Genomic DNA, 16186 nt, shown 5'->3' with positions numbered 1-16186 from the left:
CATCAGGAAAGGATTTCCAGCATCTAGTTAATTAATACATCCATCATGTCACATGCGCATCCATCCGTATTTGTATGCTCTTTCTTCTCTTGTGAAAACCCTGGATCTGTACATCAATCCATCCCCTCACTTCTCAATCTTACAATCATATACACTAGTTTCAGAAGGGCTTCCCCTGTACCATTACAATAAGCAAACCTACAAAAACGAGTTTGAGATTTGTTTATAATTCTTAAAATTCATAGAAGTGTGTAATGCGTATCATGAGAAATCTGAAAAATATCCTAGGGACTCAGAAACTTTCAATAAAAATCTCTTATAAGCCTGAAATACAAGCTCAGCTCTTGGATTGGAGTTGGATTTGGGGGTATTTTCTTTCTAAGGTGGAAAGGCAACTGTAATTTCCTAAGAGTAGCCTTTAATTGAAGACATGTTTGCAAATCCACTGTGTGATCCCAGAACTCATTCAAATAGGCATTTGTGCTCAATATGTCTCAGGTTTGGCCTTGTCGGAGCATGCCAACAGACAGCAGAATCACCAGCTACATTTTGCTAAGAGAGATTGTGCCAAACTGATGCACTTGACCGCCCGAGGAAACAACTCCCTGTTCTTCCAGGTGAGATTGAAACCTGCTTACCTTCTTCTTTCTTCAAAAAATCCACAGAAGCATCAAAAATTGTCTTAAATTAGACCCAGGCCAATCTGGAGATAAGCTCCATCCCTGTCTACTCCCCCTCATTATTCCATAATCACCAGTTTGCATTTTTTGACTCACTTCCTTTATCATAAATCCCTCTACATTTGTTGACTTCTGGCCGCGACAACAGGAATGCTTAGCAATGAAGAAAAGACTTAGTGCTGTGAACTAGAAGAGGAGACCCTCCCAATCTAGACAGTACAGATTGGAATGGAGTTGAGAGTTCAGAGGCCTAATAAGTTCCTTTCCTCCTTTCTCACCCATGTAATATACTAGTTGAGAGATAGGAGTCAAGCAGATGGAAATTGACATCTCTTTATTAATGATATATCTAGGTTGGACTATGTTGGTGGATGCTATATTGTACAACCAAAAACCCATTTCAGGAAGGAAGGACTCATTCCCCCAGCTGTACATCTTCCAGAAGATCAGCTGACGGCCCTCTTTGGGGATGGTCTTGGCTGAAGAAAACCACCTTGCCCAATCTCACCTTCCAGAGGCAGCCTATACCCAATGACTGGCCCAACTTGGGAATACCAAGACTTCACCCCACTGCAATTTGGGACAGGTCTGTAGGGTTGCTGAGGCTTCTGCTGGGACTGCATTGCTGCTCAACCTCTCCCTCTACCCAGTTTGCTTCCTCCTCCCACTGTCCAGAGGTATCAATCCCAAGAGCACTGCCTTGTCAATTTCCTATAGGCTAATCTCCAAATTTGTCTCCAGAAGAACCCAGCCTGGGATGCATGCAGTCAGGGAAAGCGTCCTGGAGGTTGCATTTGACTGAGCTGTAAGACTAAAAGTGAGACAGGCAAACCAAGAGTATGTGTGATTCATCCCAGGGAACAACATAGGTGAAGGCCAGAGAACTTCAAATCTTGTGTTCTGAGTCCCAACTTCCTTCCCTGTTCCATTTAGACCTACCCAGGGCCTGACATCATTTTGGTTGTATGCATTAATAAGGATGAGTGAGCTTTTTCCATGTATTTCAGATTGTGGATTGTACCTATTTGTTTGTTACAGCAGAAGCACAGAAACAAACAGTGCCAAACAGGAATAATAATGGCTCCCATTTATTGAGCTCTTACTATGCTCTAAGCCCTGTATTAAGCACTTGATACATATTCTCTTATTTAGGTCTCCTAAGATCCTCTAGGGCAAATACTATTATTGTTTCTAATTTTATGAATAAGAAAACTGAGGCTTAGCCAAGTTAAGAGACCTTCCTGTTCTCCAGCATCCAGTAGGACTCTTGGCCACCTACTATAGACCCCCTTAGACAGAGAACCATGAGGGAGCATATATGAGGATGGCAGAATCCGCAGCGGGTTGTGACCTCTCTTGGATGTGCACAGAGGGCCTGGCCGGAGGGCAGGACCTGCCTCAGGCAGCTTGAGGCTGGGAGACCTGACCTTGTGTGGCTTCCACCTCTCCAGCTCAGGTGGAGGTGGGTAGTAAGCAGAAAGGCCTCAGCGCTGAGGAGAGAGCCATGGTTCTGAGGCTGTAGACAGTTGCCTCTGCTCAAACTAAGAGAAACTTGATAGACCAGTTTTTCTTGCCTTTGGAAAAGAAGGTGCCAGCATAAGGCCAGTGCTTAGGGATCATTCAGAGATGTTTTTTCAGGAAACAGAAGGGAGTGGGGCCAGCAAGGCATAAAGGGAGGCGTTTAAAAAAAGAAGGCCTGTGTGTAGGTTTCCCTTGCAGATGGGGTTTCATAAACAAAAGACGCACCATGCCTCTTGGTTCTTTTGCTCAACCATCCAATCATGCATTTACCAATATCTATTGGGTGCCTACTATATGCTAGGCACTGTTCAAGGCACTCGGGCACAGCAGTGAACAAGACATTCAAGGTCCCAGCTCTTCTTGAGCTAATATGCTAGTGGGAGAAGATAGACCTACTCTAGTCTCCTAGCTGTCACTGGCCCGGTCAACTCCTGCTAAGCTTTGTTGGCCCGTTGCCTGATCAAGGGATGGTACCTGGGCTTCTGCATGATCATGGTCAAGGACGGGCAGGGTGTGGAAGTGTTGCTTGTCACCCCCACTACAACCTCCCTGTGGTAGGAAGGCTGGATTCCACATTATTCTCTTAATGGAAAGAGCTAATGCCAAAGCCATTAGCCTAGGCCTGTGGGTAAGAGGGCCCCAAGAGTCCAGCCCTAATCCCTCTGTGCCCCATCCCTGGCAAGAGGGGTGAGATGAGTCCAGATGACCCTTACCCATGCATCAGGAGCTACTCTATGGCCAGTTCTCTAAAACCTAGCAGCCTGTTGGGATGGCACCTATCATGAGTTGGGGCCTCCAGGCCCTGCTGCATGAAACCAAGTTCTTACTTCTCATCAAGGACTTTCTCTTGAGTGGGCAAGTCTGCTGAACTTGGGGCCCCTTTGTTTAAAGCAAGAACTACCACTGGAGAAGCAGGTGTAGTGTAGAAAACAGCACTTGGTCTGAAGCAGGAGGAAAGCATGTTCTAATTCCAGAATTGCCACCTTTTAGCTGAGTGATTGGGCAAGTTGCTTGACTTCTCTCAATGAGCGTTTTGGAATATGTTATCATCCCTAACTCACAAGGCTAAATAAGGTAATGGGTAAGAAAGGCTCAGGCTTGGAACACTTAGTAAACACTGGCTAGATATCAAATATTAATTGAATATGAAGTGATCTCAAATCAAAGTAGTAACTTTTTTGCTGAGCACTTGAGGGAATTGAAGGAAGTATAAAGCAACATGCCTGTCCCCAAGGAACTTTCCCTAGAGTTCAGTTGTAGTCTTGTAGAGTGATGACAATATCGAGTGCTCAAAATTGCTAATAACTAGCATGTGGTCAGTGTGCAAGTGTTACAAATGGGTTTTATCTACATATACAGAGACAATTACAGACTAAGCAGGAAAAAACACTGAGGGAGCAAGCGGGCAGTTTTAAGTTCCCATACTGTATCTGGTAGGACACTTACTGGTGGGACGTAGGCACTATTCAAAGTAAAACCTTCTGAATAATGGGTTGGGGGAGTGGAGGCTCCCAGCCTGGGATTTGCCCTCTTCCAGGGAGTCTAGCGGAAGGCTGGGTTCAGCACTGATGACAAGTGGACCTTCACTGACCCTTGGCAGTAGTCACCTGATCCAGTGGATTTTCACTGGAGAAGAACTACAGCTTACACATGAGTTTGTTGTCCAAATAGAAACAAAACCAGAGATGGCCAGAGTTATGGAAGATGAAGACTCTGCAGGTGGAAGAACCCACAGCTCATTGATTATTATTGTTTCAGTCCTCGTACAATGAGAGGACAGGGCTTCGGGAGCCAGACGGGATCATGGTGGAACAGGGCCCAGTATAGCATGCATGAGATCCATGGAAGAATCACAAAGATAAGCAAGGAGAGGCATATAGAACAGAAACAGGGAAGAGTCTGTTCTTGTGGCTTGTCCTAGTGGGGAGGGACAGGTAGTGAACACCAGACCCATGTGGTTGTTTTAATTGTATACTTTATTTTCCTACTATAGCTATATTTGTGCTTAACAGTTTTGTAATGTAATGTGTGTATAGTTTATCGTAGAGGGTGGGCTCAGTCATTTTAAACAAACCATTTTGCTGATATAACCTCCGTAGATATTGCCAAGGAGGGGAAGTGAGTGGGCAGTTCCCATGTCCATGGCAGTCACCTGGTGCCCACCATGGGTGCGCTGGTTGACCTATTCCTTACAGTGTGGTTCTGACTGAGAAGGTTGAGTATGGGCACCTCTCTCTAAAATGGAGAACAGAATGATTGCTGGAGGAATCCACCATACTGGCCGCTCCTTAAATTTCCTCCTATATTTTCTGCACTTGTGAAAACTGTCATCAGCCATATTTGTGGGGGCTTCAGGAATGTGACCCACTCAACCCTGTATCCACTAGTTGCTTGGTTTTAGAAACATCGCTGAGATTTTTGACAAGTGATTTCATGGTTCCTTTATTCCTGTGTGTCAGAGACAGAATATTAACTTTACACTCTAACGCGGATGCACAGAGAAAATATACCTTATTTTTCTTATATCTAGAGTAGCCTTCCCCGCTTCAAGCCCACAGCCAACTCATTAGCAAAGAGAAAATGTAAGTGTTCAAATTTAAGTGTAACTCAATATTAAATCTAAAAGTTTATTTAGAGTAACTTCTTTGGGATAAAATTGCTCAGTCCCCCAGATAGAATTCCTCCTCTGCCTTTTTTGTTCCCAAAGATGCATCCACATGTGTACATGAGAGGTGGTGGTGGTTTATGTGACGTCACAGCCATAGGGAAGATTCAGGGTCTTTGTTCCTTCTCATGTACTCACCCTCCCTGGAAGTATGACTCCTGACCTGACCTTGCTCAGTTCGGTTAGGGCCTTCAAGCACCCTCTGGCTGACTCCCCCTCACCTTCGCTCTCTTAGGCTTTGGCAACTCCTCTGAAGAGACTCCCATTTGGCTTTGGCTGGAGTGTTTCCCTCAGTAGCCTGGGTACTGAGATCCCTCGTCCTTCCCATGGTGATCCTTCTGGAAAACTCTTCCACTGGACTCTCAGGCATTTCTGAAACCTGTCTATGCCACACTGGGGACAAAGATGACTCAGGAAAGCTTGAGCCATACGGTCTGCCTCTGCCTGACTGTGCTGGAGTATCAGGGGGAGGAAGTGTTCCCCCCAGCTCAGTGTGGACAGCCTGGAAATTAGCCTCCTCCTCCCAGGCTTCAATGGCTTGCAGAACAGAGCCTCCGGCCTTCTTGGCTCTCTTAGACTTATCTAACCCACGGCCCTCCTAAGTTCACTGGGCAGTAACCAGCTAGAGCAAAAGCTTTGTTCTGCTACCTCCATATGCTTCTTCTATCTCCTGCTATATCCTGGGCTAGAACGTGGAGGGCTTGTCTTTTGCTTCTATTCCATTTCTTCTTGCACAGAGCGCAATTTGTTCCTATAAGGGCAAGAGTATCTTCTCCATACCATGGAAGTGCTCTCTGAGCCGGGTCCTCCAGGCTTAGATGCTGATACCTAAGGAGGAAGACAAAAGAATTTGGAAAACCATCTCTCAAGACAGTAGCCTTGGGTGCAAAGCTATTATCCTGCTACCTAAATTGTGATTGCTGGAGCTGATTACTACCTTGGTAATTCTTTTTACACTCTCTCTGTCACAATACCTAATCTTCTGGAGGCATTTGATGATAAAGGTCATGTACCTGGGGAGGTAAGAAAGAAGAACAATTTTAGAGATTTCAAGATGTGAGTTGCCCTTCTTAGACCTGCTTCTCTGGAAAGGTCCTTCTACTTGGGCACACTGCAGTGGTGTGGGATGGAAATACCTCCAAGTGGAAAATGTCTTTGTCCCAGCCAGCCTGATAAATCTTGGTCCCAGCCAAAGACGGGATGACAGCAGCTGTAGCTGATGACAGAGGGAGATAAGAGTCCCTGAATTGAAAAACAAGAGGGGACAGTACCTCACCCAAAGGGCATCTTGAAGGAGGAAAAAAAAAAAAAAAGAAGATACTTAAAGCATAGCCCATAAAGAACTGAAATGGACTTCATCAAATAAGAACTATTCGCTACTCTACTACTAAATAGCTACTAAATAGCCAGCCGGCTGGCAGTCACCCTTCATTTAATAGATATATTTTAATAACATCTTAATTAGAACTTTCTTGTCTACCTCCCCCAACCTCAACCTTGTCTAAATAGTCATTTTCATGTATTTGAACTGTTTCCACTGCTCTGCCTTCCCAAATGTCACCTGCATGAATGAGGCACCCTCTGTCCTCAAGGTGGAAAATTTAAGGACTAGCATATTGCCCCTTGTTATTCGTTAAGCTTTCTATGAGGAGCCTGGGTTTCTGCAGGGTCCTGGTTTCAGGAAAGCTCACAGTTCAGCAGGGTCATATAGTTCTTGCCCATTTTCTGTGTTGGGTAAATTTGCAACTGGCCGCTGGCAGAAGGCTTTGTCTGCTAGGACTATGCTCTCTTTCACGGGAGCATGTTAGGGGTCAACTTCAAGCACTATTAGCTAGGACTTACTCTCTTCATCTTCCCCATTTCCTCAGCAAGGTATCATCTTGACTGCTAGGTGCAGTACCATATATCTCCTGGAAACAGGGACACCTGAGACTTCAAACCTGTAAGGAGAGATCAAGCCTAATAGCTCAACACAAGTTTTCTGAAATCACTGACATAATACATAAGGATTGCGTGCCTACTTTGTGCTCACACCATGCTCAGCACTGGAAACATAAGTGTGCAAGACAGACATCGTCTCCCCTCTCAATGGAGTTTATGGGCTGGTGGAGGAGACAGGCTTTGTTAAAATATTTGCTCAAACAAATACATAATTACAAGTGGTGATAAACGCTGTGGAAAAAAACGCGAAGTGCGGTGAGTGGAAAGAGCTGACCTAGCTTGAGGGAGGAGGCGGAATAGAAAAGTCTGTCTAAGGAGAATGAGTTTTCAACTGGGATCAAGAGGAGGACAGGCGTGGATAGGAGACCAGAGTCTGTGGACAGGATATACAAAAGACCTGAAGCAAAATGAGCGTGGCTGCTTTCAGGGACCGAATCACACCAGTGTTACAGATTAAATTGTGTCCCCTTCAAAAAAGATATATTGGGGGGAAAAATACGTTGAGGTCCTAACCCCGGGTACCTCGGAATACGATCTTATTTAGAAAGAGGGTTGTTGTGGATGCAATTACTTAAGATGAGGTCCTACTGGAGACCAGTAGGCTTCTAATGCAATGTGCCATCCTTATAAGAAGGTGGCCACGTGAAGACAGAGACCTGGCGAGAATGCCATGGGACGATGGAAGATTGGAGCAACGCACCTACAAGCCAAGGAATGCCCACGATGCCTGCAAACCACCAAAAGTGAGGCGGAAGCAAGGAAGGCTTCCCTCACGGTTCTGGGGAGAAGCCTGGCCCTGCCAACACCTTGTGTTTGTAGCCTTCTAGCCAGAACTGTGAGACAATGAGTTTCTGTTGTTTAAGGCACTGGGTCTGTGGTACTTGGTTACAGCAGCCCCAGGGAACTTTCAGAGCGGGTGTGGCCGAGTTGTAAAACGGAGCGCAAGGGAGGAGTGTGAGACAAGAGGGGAAGAGTAGGAAGGGCCATAGACCTGTGCTCAGGATTCGGGGCTCTAGCCTCAAAGCAGTGGGGCAGCAGTGAGGAGTTTAACTGCTATCATTCCAGTCACAGTGCACACAGATCACCATGGTTGCCGGGTGCAGAAGGACTGGAGACGGGATGAGGGGTGTTGCAGGTTGAGTTCTCCAGGAGGAGACGCCTCGATAAAGCCTGAGCTGACAATGCCTCCGCTAACCTGCTGGAGAGCTCTGGAGCGAGGTCCGTCAAAGTTGTGCTACCACCTCTCACATGATCAGACATTCCGGCTTCCCAGGGTGGCCACCTGTACGGGATGCCCTGGGAAAGGCGTGATGAGGCGAGGTGGCCCGTCAGCAGCGGAGGCAGCCTCGGCAGGAACAGTGAAGCTGTCTGCGGTCTACATGCCCCACGGCTGGTCAATAAGTCTTTCCTTGAAGGGTTCTGGGCTGCTCATCTCCTCTTCTGCCACAAGACATCATGGGGACCCCAGAAATGAAGGGCTCCGGGGGAGAGGTGACAGTGGCTTGAGCCGGTGTGGTGGCAGTGAAGAGAGAGAATGTGGCCTGGTTCCGAGATGGGTTAGTAGGTGAAATGCTACAGATCGCAGAGATTGAATGAGAGGATTGAGGCTTTAAGGGAAAAGGAGGCATCAAGAAGGGCTTCCAGGAGTCTGCCTTTGCCCCACCGAATGGATGGTTGGTGCCATTCACCAAGTTAGAGAGCTCTGGAGAAGATCGAATATGAGAAGGTAGAAGGTCGTGCTTTCAGATGTGAAATACTGTTGGATGAACTGGATATACGGAGGAATAAAAACCCTGAGAGAAACACACACGCACGCATACGCGCGCGTGCACGCACATTTCGGTTCCAAGAAGAGTCCTGTGTGCTCACCTCTCATTCTTGAAAATGCCATCTGTTGTTGCACCACTATGGATTTTACCCTTTTTTGCTGGAACCTGAATCAGCATCCATAATTTACCTGATAAGCACGCTGAAAAGCTGTAGTGCAGAAAGATATGAAAAGGAACTCAGACATCTGAGGAGTGAGGATGGCCCCACACACTGCACAGGAAATAATTAGCCAACTCCCGAGCCAGCGGTACCACCCCCCCCCCCCCCCCGATGGTATCGCTTGCTAATCCAGGACTGTAGTAACTCCAGAGGTGAGGCGGGTAGGTTTGAGAGGTGAGAGAGAGCGGCGACATGAAAGACTGAAGATTAATTTAAGACCGGGAAAGAGTTTTCACCAGAAAACCACTTTGCTAAGCAGAATCTGCGGACAAGTCCAAGCAGAACTTTCCATCCAATCGAAGTTCATCAGCTGAACTGGGTTCATAATTATGCTCCATCCCGCCACCAGCTGGGGCTGCCTCCTGTACCGCCCCTTTGAGATGTCAAGTTTTCCATGGATATGTTCATTGCCTTTGACTCAGTGAGTCCAAATTCTGAACCTGATCCTAAAGAAAATAGCCAATAAAAGGAAGATGCTGTAGACATGATGATGTTATCAGCACATTTTATGATAGCGATATATTAGAAAACTCCTTTCATGCCAAGAATGCGTCTTCACTTCGTGAAAGGTGTTGACTGTGGTCATTATGAGGGTTGTGTTACAACAGGATAAGATGCTCGCCTAGTCTCTTTGCTGAGCGGCCGCCTTGAGAAGCACTGTGATACATCCGAACATAAAAGTAGGCTCTGATGTGGGGAGTAAACCACAAAGATGATACGTAGCCTTTAGGAGGTCACACAGTAAGAGGGAGAGCTGAGATTCTAACCCAGATCAGTCCTTCTACAAAGCCCGACCATCCAGCCACTCATACATTTAACCAACAAATATTTATTGAGTCTCTAATATGTGCCAAGAGCTGTGTGAGGCCATGCTGTTTTGGTGATATCATCTTCCCTGGAAAGAAAGATAAAAGTGCAGCTTTTCATATGCAGATGCAACTTCCTGTCTGAGAACTGCAATGTTTTAGATGGTGTCTTATAGTTTTTAGAAACTCATAGTCTTTATCCTCCAACTGTTCATCACCTACCCATCTTCAAGACTTCTCTCAGACCCCTTTCCCCATTTCCTCCAGCCACAACAGCTCTCTCCCCGCACTGGGTCCCTTCACCACACAGTTCACACCTAACTAGATCTCGATGAATGCTGATGGCCAGCCCTGGAGATTTATTCTTTGGTATATACTGTCTTACTCTTTACTTAATAGATGCACATGTGTGTGCATGCTCTTCTGCGTGTGTGTGTGTGTGTGTGTGTGTGTGTGTGTGTGTGTTCTTTCCAATAAGGCTGTAAACAGCTCCATTAATTGAAAATTGTTGAGGCTGGGAGTTCTCTGATTCATAGGCTTCATGTGCTATTGCCTCACCAAAAAGATTGCCGTATTCAAACTAAATAATTTATGTCTTCTTTACATTTTTCAACCCAGCCACGTCAAGCCCGCAAAGACTTAAAAATTGACCCAGACATTTTAAAAACATCTCACTTAATTATTTCAACAACCTATGAATATGTGTATCAGTAAGACTGAGCTTCATTAAGCTGTAGTAGCAAACAACCCCCTGATCTTCGTTGCTCAAAACAACAATAGGTTATTTTTATTTAGGTCGGTAGGGAATCTGTTGTACTTTAAACCCACTCAGAAGCCCGGATGGTGAAGATTTCTGAAATGTTCCCAATCTTTATAGGGTGAGAGGAAGAAACAGGAGCAATTCTTGCACTAGCTTACAGGTTTCCATATTTTATTGGCCAAAGTCAATAGTATGGCCATGCCTAAAATCAAGGGAGAAGGGAAGTGTAGTCTCACCAAATACCCAAAGAAGAAATAGAAATATTTGGTGAAGAGCATTAATAATTACTATGTTTTTCTAGCATTACTATTACTATTTTTTTTCCTTTTTAGTTTTTAAATACCACGAAAACTCAGATGGGTTTAACAACAGGTCCAAGGTCATACATTTAACCACAGAAGAGCTAGGATTTGAACTGAAGTCCGTCTGATAGCAGAGACTACACCTCTTTCGCTTATTTCAGAGCTGCTTTCCGGAAAGGATGCCTTGCACATTCTTTGGGTTCTGGCTGGCCTCACTTAAATTATTCTTCTCTGTAGGGCTCTTCATTGGCTACTTCAGGTGTATCCTCACCAAACATGATGTCTGTTTGCTCTTCTAGTAGTCGATTCATTGTTATTTCAATTTTTTAGATTTTTTTTAATGTTTATTTATTTTTGAGAGAAGAGAGCGAGGGAGGGACAGAGAGAGAGGATCTGAAGTGGGCTCTTACTACCTTTTCTTTGACAGAGCAGGTGTCAGTAATATCAAGGTGAATAATATTTAGTCCTAGCTTATAAGGGTTTCACCTTTAACTGGAACAATCGCTAAAAATAGCAAATAATTCCCAAAGCAATGTGACAAGTACTATAATGAAGACCTGCCCAGTCTTTGGATACAGGCTGTCTCCCAAAGTGGAATTAGGAAAATGGAAATGGCACACGTGAGAGTCACCATCACTGGAAGTAACCCAGACCAAGTCTGCAAAGAAAAAGTTGCAGAGATTGCGGAACACGCCTGAGCCTGGCAAGCCTGGATTTTTTTGCAAATAAAAAAGCTCAAAGCTAAACAACAATAAACTGCAGCATGGGACAGGACTGCTAACAGAAGGTAGATGGTTTGATTGGGATTTCTGAGAGGGAGGTATCCCCAATGGAAGTTTATTACTTGAGATGTAGCACCATCAAAGTCATAGAAAAATATAGCCTGGGGAAACTAAGGCTCAGGGAGAACCAGTGATGGGTCCCAGCTCACAGAAAAATGGTGATGTTGGGATTTCACCCCAAGGCTGTCTTCCCTAAAAGTTGAATGTCCACACGTGTTCCATGTTGCCACCTGCCACTAAGTGAACCACCCAAACCAGCGGCCTGCAAGCCAGAACGTTGATGGCACTTCAGGGGCCCCGGGAAGACTTTAATCTTGGGTTCTCCCAACCCAGCTGCCACCTTGGATTATTTGAAGTAAAAATTACACCTGTATTGGTGTCTTTCAAGCCACTGCTCTAAATCTCTGAAGATAAGCATTACAGATAAATGTATGCTGCTCCGTTTATCAGTCTTTTGAAATCTCCAGTTTAGGAATGAATATGTTGGGTTGTATGTCCCTTTCAGGCTCCACCCTACCCTCCTCTCAGCCCATAGGCTGCAGGGAGAGATGCTACATCCACTTACAAACAGGATGACAGAGTAGTTAATTCTTGCTAGAGCCATTTATTAATATAGCCATGGCTCCATTACAGTGTGAGTTTCTGGAGGTCAGTAGCCAAGTGTTGTGCCTTTAAAATTCCTCAGGCTTCCAGAAGAGTCAAGAGAGTTTTTTCATTTGTTTCATTTCTTAAATCAAATGCTGTCATATTATTAAAGTAATCTGGGTCAATGGAGAATGACATGATCTTTTTGGCAGTTTATGGATAATTTCTAAGGAATCTTCCTACACTGTAGGAATCTTTCCTACATTGTAGAAAAAGGGAAATAAAATGGAGAAAGACTCCACTTTTGACCCAGATGACATAATAATAGGGACTGGGGTTGAAATAACTAAGAAAAGACAAAATATAGAAAATAAAAGTTTTTAAGATACTGATAAGCAGGCAAAGAAAGACAGTGGTCCCGGAGATACAAGGAACAAACATGGTGAGCCCTATGGTCGCCCAAAGTTACTGACCTGAGCTTCCAGGCCATAACTCAGGGAAGGGAACCCAAGCAAAGCCCAGCAGACTCCTTCAGTTGGGAGATGAAATTGAGAAAGCAGGGAGATCAAGGCAGCTAGAATATACATTGGGAAAAGTACCATAGAGGCGAGAGCTGCATGAAGAGAAAAACCCTTGGATCCGCAAAGATCCTGTGTCCTCTTGAGTTTTTAGCAGGGTATGATCAGCACATATGTGCAAGAGAGCCACCAAAGGTCAGAGAAGGAAGCATTCAAAACGATTAAAGAGGGGCGCTTGGGAGGCTCAGTCAGTTAAGCATCCGACTTCAGCTCAGGTCACGATCTCATGGTTCATGGGTTCGAGCCCCACATCAGGCTCTGTGCTGACAGCTCAGATCCTGAAGCCTGATTCAGATTGTGTGTCTCCCTCACTCTCTGCCCCTCCCCTGCTCATGCTCTCTCTCTCTCTCTCTCTCTCAAAATAAATATACCTTTAAAAAATCTATTAAAAAAAAGATTAAAGGAATAGTTCCTAATGCCCATCTAGGGACAGAAATAGTCCTGCTCCTATGAGCCACACAGGAAAAACTTGTAATTCATGGGGCATTGAATAGAATATTCTAGAAGGTCTTGCCTCAGTAGTGAAGAATAATTATCCCTAGACTGGATATTGCTCTGGACCATAAAATATCACTGGATATTTTATGAATCATAAAAGCAAACCCTGAGAATATTGAACTGTTTCCAAGTAACCGTATCCTAAAACAAAGCTCAAAAATATTTACAGGAATATAAAAATATCCTGTCCCTAACGCAATAAAATTCATAGTATCTGGCATCCAATACAGAAGAGTTCTCACTTGGATACCCATCCTGAGTTCTCTCCACCTCTGCAAGACCTCTGCAAATGAAGTGCGCCCTCCCCTAGTCTCTCAGACTGCCATCAACAGAAATCGAGAAAGCAGCCTTCAGCAACGCTTGTTGTCTATGAGAGGCTCTCCTCCAGCCTTCCATATGACCATCAGTCAGGAGTCCAGAGAGCAGTCAAGAGCTCCGTGTGCTCCTGACACCCCTTCTGTGATAGATAATTTTACATGTCAACTTGGCTGCATCATGGGATGTCTAGATAACTGGTCAAACATTACTTCTGGATGTGTCTGTGAGGGGGTTTCTTGAAGAGATTAGCATTTGAATCTGTAGTCTGCGTAGAGCAGGTGGCCCTCTCAAATGTGTCTGGGCTTCAGCCTGAATAGAACAAAAGGGCAGAGGAAAGTTGACTTCGCTCTCTGCCTGACTGCTTGAGCTGGGACAGAGATTTGCCCTCACTGCTCCCAGTACTCAGGCCTTCCAGCTACACCACTGGCTTTCCTGGGGCTCCAGTTTGCAGACAGCAGATTATAGGACTTCTCAGCTTCCACAATCAAATGAGTTAAACCTTATAATAAATCGTGTGTGTGTGTGTGTGTGTGTGTGTGTGTGTGTGTGTGTCTGGAATAGATAGAAAGATAGATACGTAAATTGATAGATAGATGATAGATAGACAGACATAAAAATAAAATAGGATATATCCTATTGGTTCTGTTTCTCTTGAAAACCTTAGGCGAATACATCTTGTCTGCCTTCACCATTCCAGCTTTACCACCATTGTCTGCTTTGAGACCATCAGAACTTATCTCATTAGTCCTTTTTTATATCAGTCACCGCAAGAGGCCCAAGGTGTCCTGGTTATTCATCATCCCTTAGACTCTCATCCCCACGTGGCTCAGATGTCCCCTTTTTGGGTGAGGCCTTCCTAACCATGCTAATTCACATTGCAATCCAACCCCTCTACACCCCGAGCCCCTTTCCCTATTTTATTTTTTTCCATAGCACTTACCCCAACTGAATATACTAGATGTCACTTATTGACTTGCCCACTAGAATACGAGCTCCATAAGGGCAGGGAATTGTACCCGTTCACTGCTGCATGCCCAGTGTTTAGAACAGTGCTGGGTACATAGTAAGCAGTCAGAAATTATTTGAGGAATGAGGGACACATGCTGTGTCAGCATTTAACGGCATATCTATGAGTTCCTTCTTCAGAAAAGGCGGGCCCTAGTTTCTGAATGTAACCTGATGCTCAGTGAATTGCTCACGGGGTGCTTTTTGGCCAAGCATTTTACACCATCTCAAGGATCATGTGTAAGCTGCGTCTGAGCTCTTACCCAGATCCGCCCCCACCACTGAAGCCTCGCGGAGGACCCAAAAGGCGGGACTGTCTCATGGCCAAGAAGGTGCTCCCAGATCTGTGGCTCCTGCAGTTCCCCTGGCTCAGTAAATGGCACCACTTTTCACCCAGATGCTTGGTCTAAACACTAGGAATTACCTGTGATCTCTCTCTGACTGCTCACATCGGGTCCATCTCCAAAACCACTCGGAACTGGCATACTTTCCGCCATGCCAGGGCCACTGTCTCCCTGAAGCGGCCTGAGATCTGCTGCTTCTACGTCTGCTCTTGACCCCTACTGTTCATTCCCACAGAACAGAGATCTTTCCGTTTGTTTACTTCTTGTATTTCAAAAAATGTTTCGGTGACTTAGGAAATTGATAAAGTGGAGTACTTGATGAATAAGAATACAATAGAATAGAATAAATAGAATAGAATACGATCCAAATGTGAATAGGTACTGAGAAAATAGAATAGATAATAATAGAATAGATAGAATAGAATAATACGAATAATACAAAATAGAATAAATAATATGATCCAAATGTGAAATAGGTACTGAGAAAAAAGTCTAGAAGGAAACATGTGGGTATTTTAAGTGCAATTATCTCTGAGTGGCAAGATTATGGTTTGAATTTCCTTCTTTATGCTATTTAGTATTTCACAAATACTTTACAGTGAGTATGTATAGTTGCTGAGAAAACAGTAAGAAAAATGCTGAGTGACCAGTGAGGCAGCACTAATGTAGGTCAGATTTATTTAATAGATTTAGAATTGTTAATTTATGAATGTAACGAAATTTGGAGTCTGCTCATTTTGTAGATCTCCTCGTGCATCCCAGTCACTGTGCTACTAGGCGCTTTTCCCATACTTTATTTCTGTGGAAAGGGAGCCTTCTTCAAAGAGGCTAAGTGGTTTGCCCAAAGTCACTTAGCTGATAAGAGACATGGCAGATGCTAACGAGGTCTCCAGACCAGACATCCAGGCTCTACTCACTACCCCACATTCTCTTCTCTTACCCAAAGGCTGGGGTCCAGGGCAGACACGGCTGGCGAATGGGTCAAAGATGGCAGGATTGAGGTTATCAGCCTAACTAAGGGGGTGAAATGGTTTGGTGAAGACACTGTCAGTCAATGTAAATCAAGTGACTAGAGCATCGTTTTACAGGCATACTTGAACTCGGAACTTATTAGCAACATGGATTTAATGTCGCCTGTAAAAGCAGCATAAAGGTAAACCCTTATTTGTTCTGCTTCCTCGCGCTATAAAAACAGAGCTCACGCTCTGGGAGTTGATGAGTCTGGAAAAAGGGGTGGGGCTAGACGCTGGCATCTCCACATAAGTCCTGACCTCTTGAGGAGAGAGGGGAGGAGCTGGGGGGGTGGGGGGTGGGAAGGGGCAACTGTGGTTTCCCTCAGTGGTCCTGAGAGACTAGTCTTGTAATCAAAAAACCCGCTTCCCATTACACTCAGAATAACACCCACATGCTCT

The 16186-nt window shown here is 44.9% G+C and overlaps 1 long non-coding RNA gene across 3 annotated transcripts in view; it reads left to right on the top strand.

Moving 5' to 3' along the window:
- Positions 1 to 16186, top strand: part of LOC121018197 (uncharacterized) — a 43095-nt gene that overhangs the window by 18707 nt on the left and 8202 nt on the right. For all 3 annotated transcript variants that reach the window (XR_005785073.1, XR_005785074.1, XR_005785072.1), the window contains exon 2: positions 499 to 617. This is a non-coding gene — a long non-coding RNA (uncharacterized LOC121018197). The remainder of the gene's footprint in view (positions 1 to 498; positions 618 to 16186) is intronic.

This window comes from Herpailurus yagouaroundi, unplaced genomic scaffold (assembly GCF_014898765.1).
Source record: "Herpailurus yagouaroundi ecotype Mexico unplaced genomic scaffold, PumYag 218, whole genome shotgun sequence".
Lineage (NCBI taxonomy): Eukaryota > Metazoa > Chordata > Mammalia > Carnivora > Felidae > Herpailurus > Herpailurus yagouaroundi.
This window is presented reverse-complemented; position numbering and strand designations above follow the sequence as displayed.